We start from the raw sequence: 13,309 nt of genomic DNA, 5'->3' as shown, positions 1-13,309 counted from the left end.
AAATGGTCTTAAGGAGAGAAGTCCCACACTAAAGATGGAAGAACTGAAAGGAAGAATGAGCTGAGATCTTTGATGTTTCCTTCATCATGGAGATAATTTGGACTGCCTATTCCTGGATTTGTTGTACACGAGAGAAAAATAACCCTGTGTCTTATTTAAACCACTGTTTGGTGACTTCTCTTGCATCCTTACACAATTTCTAAATGACATATGTGAATTTAAGGTCTGATGTCTACCTATCTCTTCAGCCCTATATAGTTTGCCTATCTACTTTTGCCATCAACCCTCAAAGACCTACATCTCAAACATAAATTCCTTTTGGTTCTTTAAACTGGTTGCTATATTCTACATAAAATATTGTCTTCCTTTCCCTTCCCTTCCTTTCCTTTCCCTTCCCTTCCCTTCTCTATAATTAGTTTAATGTTTGTTTTCTCTCTAGTCTTAATTATTATTTATTCCAGGAAGACTTCCTTTTCATTCATTCAATCCTATACTTTCTATCTTGACTCTTATCCACCGTAATTGATAAATTGCTTCTATGCTCCCTTTACTGGAACTTAGGTTCAGCGAAAGCAATAACTATGTCATGTCTACAGTTTTATCTCTAACATCTAGCAGCAATTCACGCATCTCAGAGCCAGTTAGTAAATGTACGGTGACAAGTGAATGAAAATGAATAAATTAGTGGACAAATTCACACCAAAGTAAAAATTATGAATTTATTCAAATGAGCTACTAACTAGGCTATTTTGCCTTATAAAAAGAGTTCTGAATGTAGCTTCTCTGAAAGAGATGGGTGGTCCTTTTTGTTTTCCTGATATTATATGACATAGACTCCTGTTCCACAGGAGGAAGAAGAGATGGCAGATTTCCACTTTTGTCTATGATCTGCCATTATCAATATGTACTCCTCACTCTTCCTCTTCCTTGTTCTCCATTCCTTTTCCACACTCCATGGTTTAGAGGAAAATTCATTCAAGGATGAATATTTTTTCAAAGAAAACATCATCTGTAATTTAAACCAAACAAAATCCAAGAAGTCAGTTTGGCTCTTTTGAGGTTAAGTAATGAGTTTGGAGGAATATGTCTCCTTGTGCCAGATGCAGTACTGATACCATCAACTCTGCGTAAGTTTGAATTTATTTTCCAGTTTTTATTATTACTCACACTTTCTTGTTCTTTGTTCTCTTTCAAAAAATAATTTGTCAGAAGTTAGTTTATCTTGAGGTCTATGTCTAGGGAGAGATTGAAAACTGGTTGGAAATACTTATTGGTGAAGAGTGAATTATACTGCTTGTGATTTACATGGATGAGTCTGTGAGTGTAAGATAACATAAAATTGTTACTTAAAATAGAGGACTTACCTGGGATTTCCAAAAATTCCAATGATTTGGGCAAGTAATAAAACATCCACCCTCAAAGACTGACCAAAGAAAGTAGCTGAATTTCAAGAGTTTAAAAAATCAATTCTTTGTTTCCCTTGGCTTTAGTTTCTATCACTGAATAAAGGAGTACTTTCTGAACTTTCTCCTTTTAAGGTATTCAAATGGAGTTCTGGAATTCTAAAGATTTGGGACCAAGGACCAGAGACGCTGCATTCTGAGACTTATATATCAACTTTTGTTTGTGTTTGTTTAAAAATTACCTAATGAAATTACTCACATATTGAAAAATTTTATCAATAGTCACCTACTCCTACCTTCCTGGTCAATGTCAAAATAGGTTGAAATATAAATAAAACTCACTGCATATCTGGATTCTTTTTGTAACTGTAGCAAATTTGGTCAAAGTCAGCCAAATCCTTTAAAAGTCACTGTGGAACAGATAGATAGTCCTGACAAACTAGAAATATCTTGATATAAGTATATAATAATATGCTGAGTCTCATACCCACTAAAGGAAACTTAGCCAGCAGGAAAGACAGGTCATTGTGAGGAGAAATGCAGGCAGAATAAGTGGAGAACTGTAGGTTTAAGTGTCTCAAAGCTGTCACCATCCCCTCCACCTCATGGCAGACATTGCTTATTGATCTAGACGTTCTCTTCTGTCATGCCTGAGCTAACTTCATTGTTTTTGTTAAGCTAGTGTTCCAGGTAGATGCCTAAATTGATTGACATTAGTAAGATAAAGAAGGGTTCTTTGTAACTAAAGTATTAAAAATGTAAGTACTGAAAATGCTTAAAACTTGGTGAAAAATTGACCATGACTAACCATGGAGATGAACGTTATCAAAAGTTCTAGTCAACATAATAAAGGGATTCAGTTGGAATGTGAGTCCTACAGATAAGAGAGCTGTTCCAATGGGGGAAGAAGATGTGAAGGGAACTTTTGACACTTTGCAGGAAAACTGGGCTTCCTGTGACCTACTTATATTGCATAGAGTACATGGATCTCATTTCCTTCATTTATGATTGTGTGACTTTGCACAAGTCACCAAACTCTCAAATTGCTCTCTCTTTATTTGTAATATTTCATGACAAAATTGTGAGAATTTTATGAGATAATCATAAGAGTTTTGTAAATTATAAACTATTATGACAACATACTATTAAGGGACTATTAGTTTTAAAACTAATAGTTAAATGAGATAATCATAAGAGTTTTGTAAATTATAAACTGTTATGACAATCTACTATTAAGGGGATATCAGTTGTAAAAAACACTAGCCAGATAGACCCTAGATAGTTACTATGTCAGTGAATGAGAAATTTTGAGAATACCAAGTGGATAAAAATCACACTAGAGCTAATCTACAAGGAAATAAATCCTCCAAAATTATAAACCAAATCACAAGCAGGAAAAAATAATGGTGGAGGTAGAAGTGATTGAGTGGCTCCCAAGCCTAGAGTCCACAGATACAAGAAGTGGGAGGGACCTTGGAGCCTTCATCATGGTGATGAATTGAGTCAGTATATCTGAAGTAATTTGGCTGTTGTGTGATGCAGTGGGCAGTGGTATATGTACGTTTTGAAAGCAGAGAGTAAGACTAAGGTCCAGCTTCATGCCCTTGTCCCCTCTCACAATGACCAGAGGCAGGTAACCAGAATAGGCAGACCTAAAACCAGGATCCTCAGTACAAAAAAGCCCAAACCATTAAAGAAAGCCTATACCATGCAAAAGAGGCACCAAAGGTAACAAACCGAACTATTCCCTCTGATTAGAAAACAGTGTAAAAAGAAATTCTTATGAGGAAGAAGAGATTGGTTTTCATAGGAGGGAGTCATTTGATGCTAGTCCAGGCCAAATTGTTTGTGAGGGTTCACTTATGCCCCAGAAGCTCTTCAGGAGCCACTGACCTACAGCATATGTCACAAGTCACATAGCTTGCTTATGACATGTCCTCACAGCTCACACTGGTATTACAGAAGCTTTCTTTAGAGAATTGTGAAAAATAATTTGGAAGCTAGCCCTGCTTTTGGGATTGATACTGAAGTGGGCAGAGACACCGAAACGTGGGAGTGGCAAACAAGCACTGAGTTAGATACTTTGTGTGGGCAGGCTCCCTATAAGCCATAGGAAAGGTGGGTACACACTGAAAAAGTAGCAAAACTTTGATCATGTGACTTTGGATTGTTTTTCAGAAGCTTACTATCCAGTGGTGTCCTGCCTTCTAAATGTGACAATTATACAAATAGTTTCTGAACGCTTGTCATGTTCATGTATGAATGTCTAAGAGAAGTAACTTTTGAGAGAGTTCTCTTCACTCCATTCTAGCCGCCTTTACAAACAAGATAATAGTTAAATAACAACACAGTGAAAGATGTTACAAGTGCAGATGAATGAGACAGATACGGACTGCTATTGTACTGGAAAAAGAAGTCCTCGTGAGTTGTAGTTCCCTGAGAAGTTTGCATGGACACGATGGTCCATAGCTGAGTGTTAAGATTGAATTGCAGAAAAAATAAAACTGTTAAGGCAGTTAGCGTGGCAACTAGGATCCAACTTTGTGGATCCTAAACAGGCACAAGCCTTCTATAATCAAAAAGAGCTATGAAACCTAGACATTCCTCCAGGCTTTGGAAAAAAAACCAAGAAATACTCTACAGTGCAATGAACAGGATGGGAAATCAGAATAAAGGGCATACTAAGTATTTTTGCTGTGAGTTAAAGACGTTGTCATGTATGGCTGTCCAAGGTCTTTTTTCAAAAAAAAAAAAACTTATTTATTTGTGAGAGAGAAAGTGGAAGGGGAGGAGCAGAGGGAGAGGAATAAGCAGACTCTACGCTGAGCATGGAGCCCAATATGGGGCTCAATCTCAGGAACCTGAGATCATGACCTGAGCTGAAACCAAGAGTCAGATGCTTAACTGACTGAGTCACCCAGGTGTCCCTCCAATGTCTTTTGAACAGAGTCTATACTTTGATTGTTCTTCTATTATGATTTCCACCTTTATTGAGTAGAATGATGCTGGCAGGTCATCTCGATTCTATCAAGTAGACATGCAACTTCAGAGTGAGCTATGTGAGGAAAAATGCTATGCGTAGATGGCTGTGGCTTGGTTCTGAGGTGAGGGTCAATGTAGAAGCACCATTCCGTGGTGAGGTTCTGAGAGGAGTTTCTGGAAACCCAACCGTAAGTTTATTTCTCCGTCCCCTTGAGCTATTTAATATCCTGTAACAAATTCCTTTTCTGCTTAAAGTTGCCAGAGTAAATTCTCTTTTTTGGAACTAGGAGACCTGCTGACATTATATTGGCTCTTTATAGCTTTTGTAACTCTTGGCTTTAGAACTGCCCTGTATCTGTCACTGGGGATGGACCACATGAGGTCTAAGCAGTAGAGTGACCTTATATAACTCATGATATAAGCAGAGTGCAGGTCCATTGTCTCCCTTCATCCCTTTAATGTTTATTCAGAAGCAAGCTTTCCCTATTCTGAAGATTCTGGTAGACCCAGGACTTTTCTATTCAGAACATATGGTCACTTTAAGTAAAGAACACAGTAATATGTTCAGTAATTACAGTATCTAGGAGCTCTCAAAATGTGATCCAATGTGATTCAATGGCTCATCTCCTCTTACCTATGGATCAGCCTCTTTCAGCCTGGAAGCTTCTAGTAGGAAAGAAGGGCATGGTTAACTTCTTTCCTAACTCTCTTTTCATCCTTTCTTTCCTTGCTGGTGTGGGAATGTAAAAGAATAGAAAAAGCATCAATTGAACTAACCGAATAAAGTCAGTTTAAATATGGCAAGTGTTTAAAGCAGAGTCTTTCATGAAGCACTTTTGTGGCTCTTTGAAACTAGGTTCAAGTGTCTCAGAGTTCAGTTCCCTTATCCTGAGCAGATACTTCTCTAATCTAGACAGTCACTTGAGCTTTCTGTAGTTTCTGTGCTTTCTGTAGGCATTTATTTCCAGGTTTTTGCTGCTGGGGTTCCACTGCCTCTTTAGGTGACTGTATAGGACAAATACCCAAGGTGAGCTCTCACACCTGGTTCCCATCAACATCTTTGCCTTGACAAACTCTAGTAGTGTTGGCCAATCTCAATATAATAGTATGTTCTGTTTCCTTACCACCAGAGCAGTTAGCTCATATTCAAGTTGAGGTTCTTTGGATGAATATTTTATTTTATTGTAATTATTTTCTTTTTGAGGGAGAGAGAGAGAGAGCATGCATGAGAGAGTGAGAGCATGATTGGGGGACAGAGGGAGAGGGAGAGAGAATCTGAAGGAGACTCCGCACTGAGCGCAGATGCTAAGAGTTGGATGCTTTAACTGACTGAGCCACTCAGCACCATCCAGCACCACCCAGAAACCATCTTTGGGTGAACATTAAACCTCAAACCTTTATAACATACAGTGATCACAAATTAAGCTTTTTTTTCAGTAGCCTAATGGAAAGCCATACTCCTACGAATGAAATGAAGGGGCAAGCATCTCTTCCTAACATCTTATTATAGAAATAAAGGACAGGTACATGTTTTTTATAAAACAAAATGCTTTCAAAATTTGATTAACTGAACTCAGCAAGCATGTATGTAGTACATAGTGAGTTAGGCTCCAGAGATGCAAAAATAAACCAAAAATGGTACTTGCTCCCTGTGTGACAGATTTATCATTGCAAACCAATAATTGCAGAATGGCATGTGTCAGAGAGAAATGATGGTGTCAACCAGTCTGCTAAAGTGATGTGGCCACAGGAGTAGAATGAGTAATGATATTTTTAAGAGGAACCAAACTACATTAACTCAATGGGAAAATGTCTGCATGTACCAGATTGACAAGAAAATGTGGGAAATTTTCAAATTGAGAGAGCAGATTAGGCTAGGAATTTGGCTTATTGAGGGGGGAGTTTCCTTTCAATTTGTTACAGAGCAGTTTTAGATTGTGATGTCTTATCCTGTGAATACATCTCAAGTGACATCTGGGAGGCTCATGGCTTCAGACATCTGCACACTTTGTTTGGTTTTAGTGCCTACACACGTTGTTTGAGAACAACAGTGAATATCAGTAAGACAAGTTCAGGAATTTCTAATAAGTAGAATTACTTTTCTTGGATCCAAATAAATGAACAACAGAAGAAATTCTCCAGGTTGTGTTCTCTGGTCACATTGCAATACAACAAGAAATAGTTATCAGTAATACTTTATTGTTATTACTATTATTATTGCAAGAATTCAAATAAATAACGACAAAATTCATATGAAAAAAGTTTCAAAACTCCCCAGTATAACCACTAAAAAATACATAAGCCAATGACTTAATAACAGACCTTGGATAAATTCAAAATTAGAGCTCCTCATAATACAGAAAACCTTTGGGATAAAGTCACAAAAATACTCAGAGGTCAATTCTTTTTTATTTTTATTTTTATTTATTTATGATAGTCACAGAGAGAGAGAGAGGCAGAGACACATGCAGAGGGAGAAGCAGGCTCCATGCAGGGAGCCCGACGTGGGATTCGATCCCAGGTCTCCAGGATCACGCCCTGAGCCAAAGGTAGGCGCCAAACCGCTGCGCCACCCAGGGATCCCTCAGAGGTCAATTCTTATCTTCAATGCTTTATCCGCTGAAAATAATGAGACAATAAACAAATAAAATACTTAATTTGATTATGTAGGAGGAAAAGGCCCTAAGTCCTAAGGAAATTAGTGGAAATGAAAAAAACAAAATCTGAAAAAAATAAATTGGTAAGCAAAAAATGTTACAGCAGAACTAACACATCCCAAGAGCTATCATTATTCTTATAAGGCTGCAACTTTATCAAGGAAAAAACAAATGGAAATGAAAAGGAGGAAAAATCACTATAGAAGGGACTGTTAGCAAGAGTTCTATGAAAAAAGAGAGCAGAAACCTGTCAGAGGACCAGATGGCAGAGGTGCAGCATTGCAGCAGATGATCCAGGCAATCAGAGGTGGCAGCGGCTGAAGCAAAGCTTCTTCCCTCCAGCCATTCAGGGACCCTTCCAGGCAGGCACCTGGAATAAGGAGTTCCATCTAATACTGAGACAGAGACAGAGGCAGAGGAGTGGCAGCTGCTCCTCAGAGTGAACACAGAGCATTTGGGAGTGATGATTTTCTATATATTTTTCATTTCTTCTCTGCTAGCTTCTTCAGGGTTAGGAGGAAGGAGATTGAGACTTAATACAGGGAACAAGTGACATTTAACATGGGGGAAGGTAGGTGGGGTCTGTCCTCACTCCTGGGTGCAGAACTTACCGATGCAGCTGCAGTTTAGAAATCAGGAAGCTCTATGAGTGGGTGACCCAATGGAGAAATGCTGTGTCCAGCAGCCTAAATGCCTCAAATACCTGTGGAATTGCCATGCTTGTGCCTGTCAGGTTCTGCATCATTGAGTGCAGTTGTCACCGTTATCTTGAAACATTCGTATCTTAGGACTGTACTCATATCAGACAGAGCTGTAGCAGGGAGACAGCCTTGCTTCCCTTTTGTCTTCCAGGTTGCACAGGAGAGTACAAGCAGAAGCTAAATCACATCCAGAACCTCAGCTGTGACATCTAGGAAATGTAGTCTGTAGCGTTCCCAATGAACAACAGAACTGAATGGATCCAAATCAAACCAAACCTATAGAAGGGGGGTGGAAATTGATGTCAAGTGCAGATGAGTATACTTAGTACAATGAGTGTAAGTCTCCTTTCATTTACCTTGTTTGAGATGTCCTGAACCTGATAGTAAAATTTTAGCAATTCTGGAAAATTTTCAGCCATTATGCACCCAAATGTTGCCTGTCTTCTTTGGGTTCCTACTTTCTCTTGGTTTTTGACCTCTGAAGATTCATCATTGCTTTCTTTCTTTCCATTGATTTCTGCCTGTGCTCTTTTCTAGGATTTTTATGGTTGCAAGTCCCACATGCAGATCTTTCATCCATTTTGAGTATATTTTTGTGTATAGTGTAAAAAGTCATACAGTTTCATTCTTTTGCTTGTATTTGTCCAGTTTTTTCAGTACCATTTGCTGGAGAAACTTTTTCCCATTGCATATTTTTGCCTCTTTTGTCATAGATTAATTGATCATATAATTAGAATTTATTTCTGGGCTTTCTTTTCTGTTCCATTTATTTATGTATCTGTTTTTGTGCTGTCTTTGTCAGTTTAATTTTCAGGCCCAGCTAGGAACTCTAAAAGATTTAAGAAATTTTTTTTTGCTCTCCTACACTTAAGTAGAGACACTTCTAATGTAGTTCCCAAACATGCAATTAAAATGAACTGCCCCCCCCCTTTCTTGAGGGCCATAATGACTCTAGAAAGTAATGAAAGCTGTTTCTATTAACATAATCCCTCAGATGCATCCTCTTATGGCAAGCAGGGCAGAGAGAGTGTGGTGAAAAAGCTTCTTTGGAATCAGGACCCACAAATATTCTCTCTTTACCCTGGATCAGGACTAAGTGTATTCCACTAGATTCTGCTGATCCAATTAAAGGGGGCAAGGCCTTGTGGCTCTTGGTCTAGCTAAAGGCTAAAGGTGGAGCCCAGGTCATTGCCACTCTGGCACTGCATCTCACCTGAGGCACAGATGTGCAGAAAGGAGACGACACGGTAGTTCGCAGGTGTTGATGCATGGCTGCACCTACTCAATACCTTGCAAGTCTCATCTTCCACGTGAATGTGTGCTTACTAAAATATACTCTTATCCTGCTGCTACTCTGTTTAAAATCTGCCGATGACTCCTTCATTATCTTCAGACTAAAACTCAAATACGTTCTAGAAGACCATTAATGATCTTGGCCACTAGCGACTTACCCACTTGAGCCATTCAAAACATTTTGGTTTTCCATGAACATATCTCATTGTTTCAAATCTCTGGTCAGATTCAACCATTCTCTGGGTCTTCCAAACTGAATCAATGAACTCTCTGCCAAAGGACTTTTGGGCTTGAGAAGAGAGAGAAAAAAATTGAAGGTGGAGGAAGAGATACCATCTCAGCTGGTAGAAGTTGCAAGAGGTCAAACTCAAGAGTTGGTGAGCATGTTTTACCCAAATGTGTAGAAAACTACTCAGCAGTGAGAGAGGATGAGGTCCACATGCAGATAAATCAGAAAAAGACTGAAAGAGAGTCTTGGCACCATTGAATTTCCACTTCCGGCCGGGTTTTGTTACATTGCTAACCTGGCTAACTCCTCCTTATCATTAAGAGTTGTGTGTGAGACATTACACAAAAATAAGGCAATGACTTTCTGGTCTCCAGTGAAAGTGCCATTTAGAGCATGCCATCCAGAGCACTCCCTTCAGTTTGCCTGCTTGGAATAGCATGTGACTGTGAAGGACAGGTGGCATCCAGTTATTTCTAGCTTTGTCCTTTAAAAAAGTGCCTAAAGATGAGAGATCTAAATGTGAGACAAGATTCCATCAAAATCCTAGAGGAGAACACAGGCAACACCCTTTTTGAACTTGGCCACTGTAACTTCTTGCAAGATACATCCTTGAAGGCAAAAGAAACAAAAGCAAAAATGAACTATTGGGCCTTCATCAAGATAAGAAGCTTCTGCACAGCAAAGGATACAGTCAACAAAACTAAAAGACAACCTACAGAAGGGAGAAGATATTTGCAAATGACATATCAGATAAAGGGCTAGTTTCCAAAATCTGTAAAGAACTTATTAAACTCAACACCAAAGAAACAAACAATCCAATCATGAAATGAGCAAAATACATGAAGAGAAATCTCACAGAGGAAGACATGGACATGGCCAACATGCACATGAGAAAATGCTCTGCATCACTTGCCATCAGGGAAATACAAATCAAAACCACAATGAGATACCACCTCACACCAGTGAGAATGGGGAAAATTAACAAGGCAGGAAACAACAAATGTTGGAGAGGATGTGGAGAAAGGGGAACCCTCTTACACTGTTGGTGGGAATGTGAACTGGTGCAGCCACTCTGGAAAACTGTGTGCAGGTTCCTCAAAGAGTTAAAAATAGACCTGCCCTACGACCCAGCAATTGCACTGTTGGGGATTTACCCCAAAGATTCAGATGCAATGAAACGTCGGGACACCTGCACCCCGATGTTTCTTTTTTTTTTTTTTTTTTAAACTTAAGGGTTTTTTTTTTTTTTAAATTTTTTATTTATTTATGATAGTCACACACACACACACACACAGAGAGGCAGAGACACAGGCGGAGGGAGAAGCAGGCTCCATGCACCGGGAGCCCGACGTGGGATTCGATTCCGGGTCTCCAGGATCGCGCCCTGGGCCAAAGGCAGGCGCCAAACCGCTGCGCCACCCAGGGATCCCCAACCCCGATATTTCTAGCAGCAATGTCCACAATAGCCGAACTGTGGAAGGAGCCTCGGTGTCCATCAAAAGATGAATGGATGAAGAAGATGTGGTTTATGTATACAATGGAATATTACTCAGCCATTAGAAACGACAAATACCCACCATTTGCTTCAACGTGGATGGAACTGGAGGGTATTATGCTGAGTGAAGTAAGTCAATCGGAGAAGGACAAACAGTGTATGTCCTCATCCATTTGGGGAATATAAATAATAGTGAAAGGGAATATAAAGGAAGGGAGAAGAAATGTTGGGAAATATCAGGAAGGGAGACAGAACATAAAGACTCCTAACTCGGGGAAACGAACTAGGGGTGGTGGAAGGGGAGGAGGGCGGGTGTTGGAGGGGAATGGGTGACGGGCACTGAGGTGGACACTTGATGGGATGAGCCTGGGTGTTATTCTGTATGTTGGTAAATTGAACACCAATAAAAATTAATTTATTATTAAAAAGTGCCTAAAGAAAGTCTTTTTTTTTTTGAGGCTTCTATTTATAAAACATTTTTCCAGGCTAAGTCTCAGCAATTAAGATGGAGTCCTGAGCTTTAGAATATATCTGATAGTCTGAATTTTATAAAGGTAATATGTTTGGAAGATTCAGTGGAAAAACATATGCCTTGTTCAGTATTTATCCTTCTGCAAACTGCCTCTTGGGTACAAATCCAGGCCAGCAATGGAATGCAAGAAAGAATCTAAAGAATTAAGTTAGAACACACTGATTATCTGCAAAACATTCCTTTTAGGCTTCAGGATGGAGCAAGTTTGTGCTGTTTGGAGTTGAGGTGTGGAAATTTATACCTAAGAAATTTCCCTTTCATTTGTTAGCACAAGTTAATACCCGGGAAGCTGCTTGGGAAAAGCAGTGGGGTGTGACTATGATGATTCCTTCCTTTTCATTCATAAGAAGCTGGCTCAGCTCTCTCCACTTCTGGGCAGGCAGTAACTGAGCAGTCTGCACGATGCCAGCGAACAGAGGAAGCCCATGACGTAGCACCACACAGCAGCTGAAAAGGGTGCCCCTGGTTCAGCAAATTCAAAGTCAGAGAAGTAGGTAAAGGTAGAGGCGAGGAGCTGGGGCACAAGATGAATACCATGGGATGTTTATAGCCAGGTCTTCAAACTGGAATCCCCCTCAATCTATAGGTACACCAAAGACAAAGGAGAACATGTTGGGTTTTCCTCTCTAGCCTTTCTTTATTCAAAAAAACCTTCTTAGGCTTTACATAACAAGGAGCTCGAAAAAGGAAGGGAATAAACTTGGTACTTGCAAAGCTGCCTTAATTAGGTACCAGCCAGTGTCTCATGGGCCTATTTTGCATGATTTCAAGAAGAATCATTATTCCAAATCCTTGGGTGCCAGTCTACTCCAAGCCCTTCAGTCTCTCTGAGAGCAGGACCCCACCTGAATCTCCTTATTTGGGTATTAGGAAGGCAGGACCTCTTCAACGGCTTAAAAAACCTGGCAGTTGGCAGGAATTAAAGGCAGGTTGGCAGAGGTTTGAGCTGTAACTAGGCTCTGAGTCACAAAAGAAGGAAGTTGGCCTTTACTTCTGAGCCCAGGGCTCCCTCCCTTGCCTGGCAAATCTAGCATGTGGCTGCAGCTCCTCAGGAATGTGCTAAATGGAGGAAGCAGATGGTTGGTTTCACTTTTAAAAGTAATAACAACTTAGAGAAACTGGCAGAGACAGATCCCTCCAGGGCTTCCGCTTCTCAGTGATGCAACCGGTCCTGTGCAAGCAGGAGTGATGCAAACAGCCTGGGCCCGCCCAGGAGGAATCTCTGGTGGGCGGAACAGTCAGGGGGGATTTTCTTTCAGTTAGGATAAAAATTGGCATCCCTGTCCAGTGGGAGGAGCAAGCAACTCAGACTTTTGCTTTCTCCAATCCACCCAATGAATGGAGACACAGCTTCGGGGATGAAGTCTGTTCCCAATCACTCAGCTCCTCTGATTTTAAGTTGATTTTTTTTTCTCTCCTTCTATAGACTGGTCTTGCTTTTGACCACATTAAGCAGAGAATAAAATAGTTTGTTCTCCTCAGGAAAGGAGATTGATCCTCCAGATCTGTGCCAGCAACTTAATTTCACATAGGGTCTTTGTGATTCCCCCGTAAAGTCAAGAGGATGCAGTTCTCAAGGGGCTCATAGTTGTAGGAAGTAGAAGACAGCCCAAACCAAGTAAGTGCCAGCCCCTAACTTGTATGTGCAGGAACTGAAGAACAGATGTCCTCAGGAGGCTTTTCTGTCCCTCTGCGTCAAAACAGAACTGCTGACTTCAGTGAAAGGGTATGTGCCTTACAAGATCATTTCCAGGAGTGATGACAGGGTTATGAGAGCCTCCTACTCTCATAATTTGTAAATTATACCCTGTCTTCTTCTCTTCCCCATAGAACAAAAGACTTGTGGTGGCTTATTACAAAAACAAAATGAGCAACAAGGTGATCACAGTCGAAATGAAGACTTAAGACAGGTAGAGGGAAGTGTTTGGCTAATCAGTATGCCAAAAGGAAAATCAGTACCATTACTGTGAATTGCACATTCAGAGAGTCAAAAGAAAGTAGTCAGAGAAAATAGCCA

This window comes from Vulpes lagopus, chromosome 1 (genome assembly GCF_018345385.1).
Source record: "Vulpes lagopus strain Blue_001 chromosome 1, ASM1834538v1, whole genome shotgun sequence".
Taxonomy (NCBI): domain Eukaryota; kingdom Metazoa; phylum Chordata; class Mammalia; order Carnivora; family Canidae; genus Vulpes; species Vulpes lagopus.
This window is presented reverse-complemented; position numbering follows the sequence as displayed.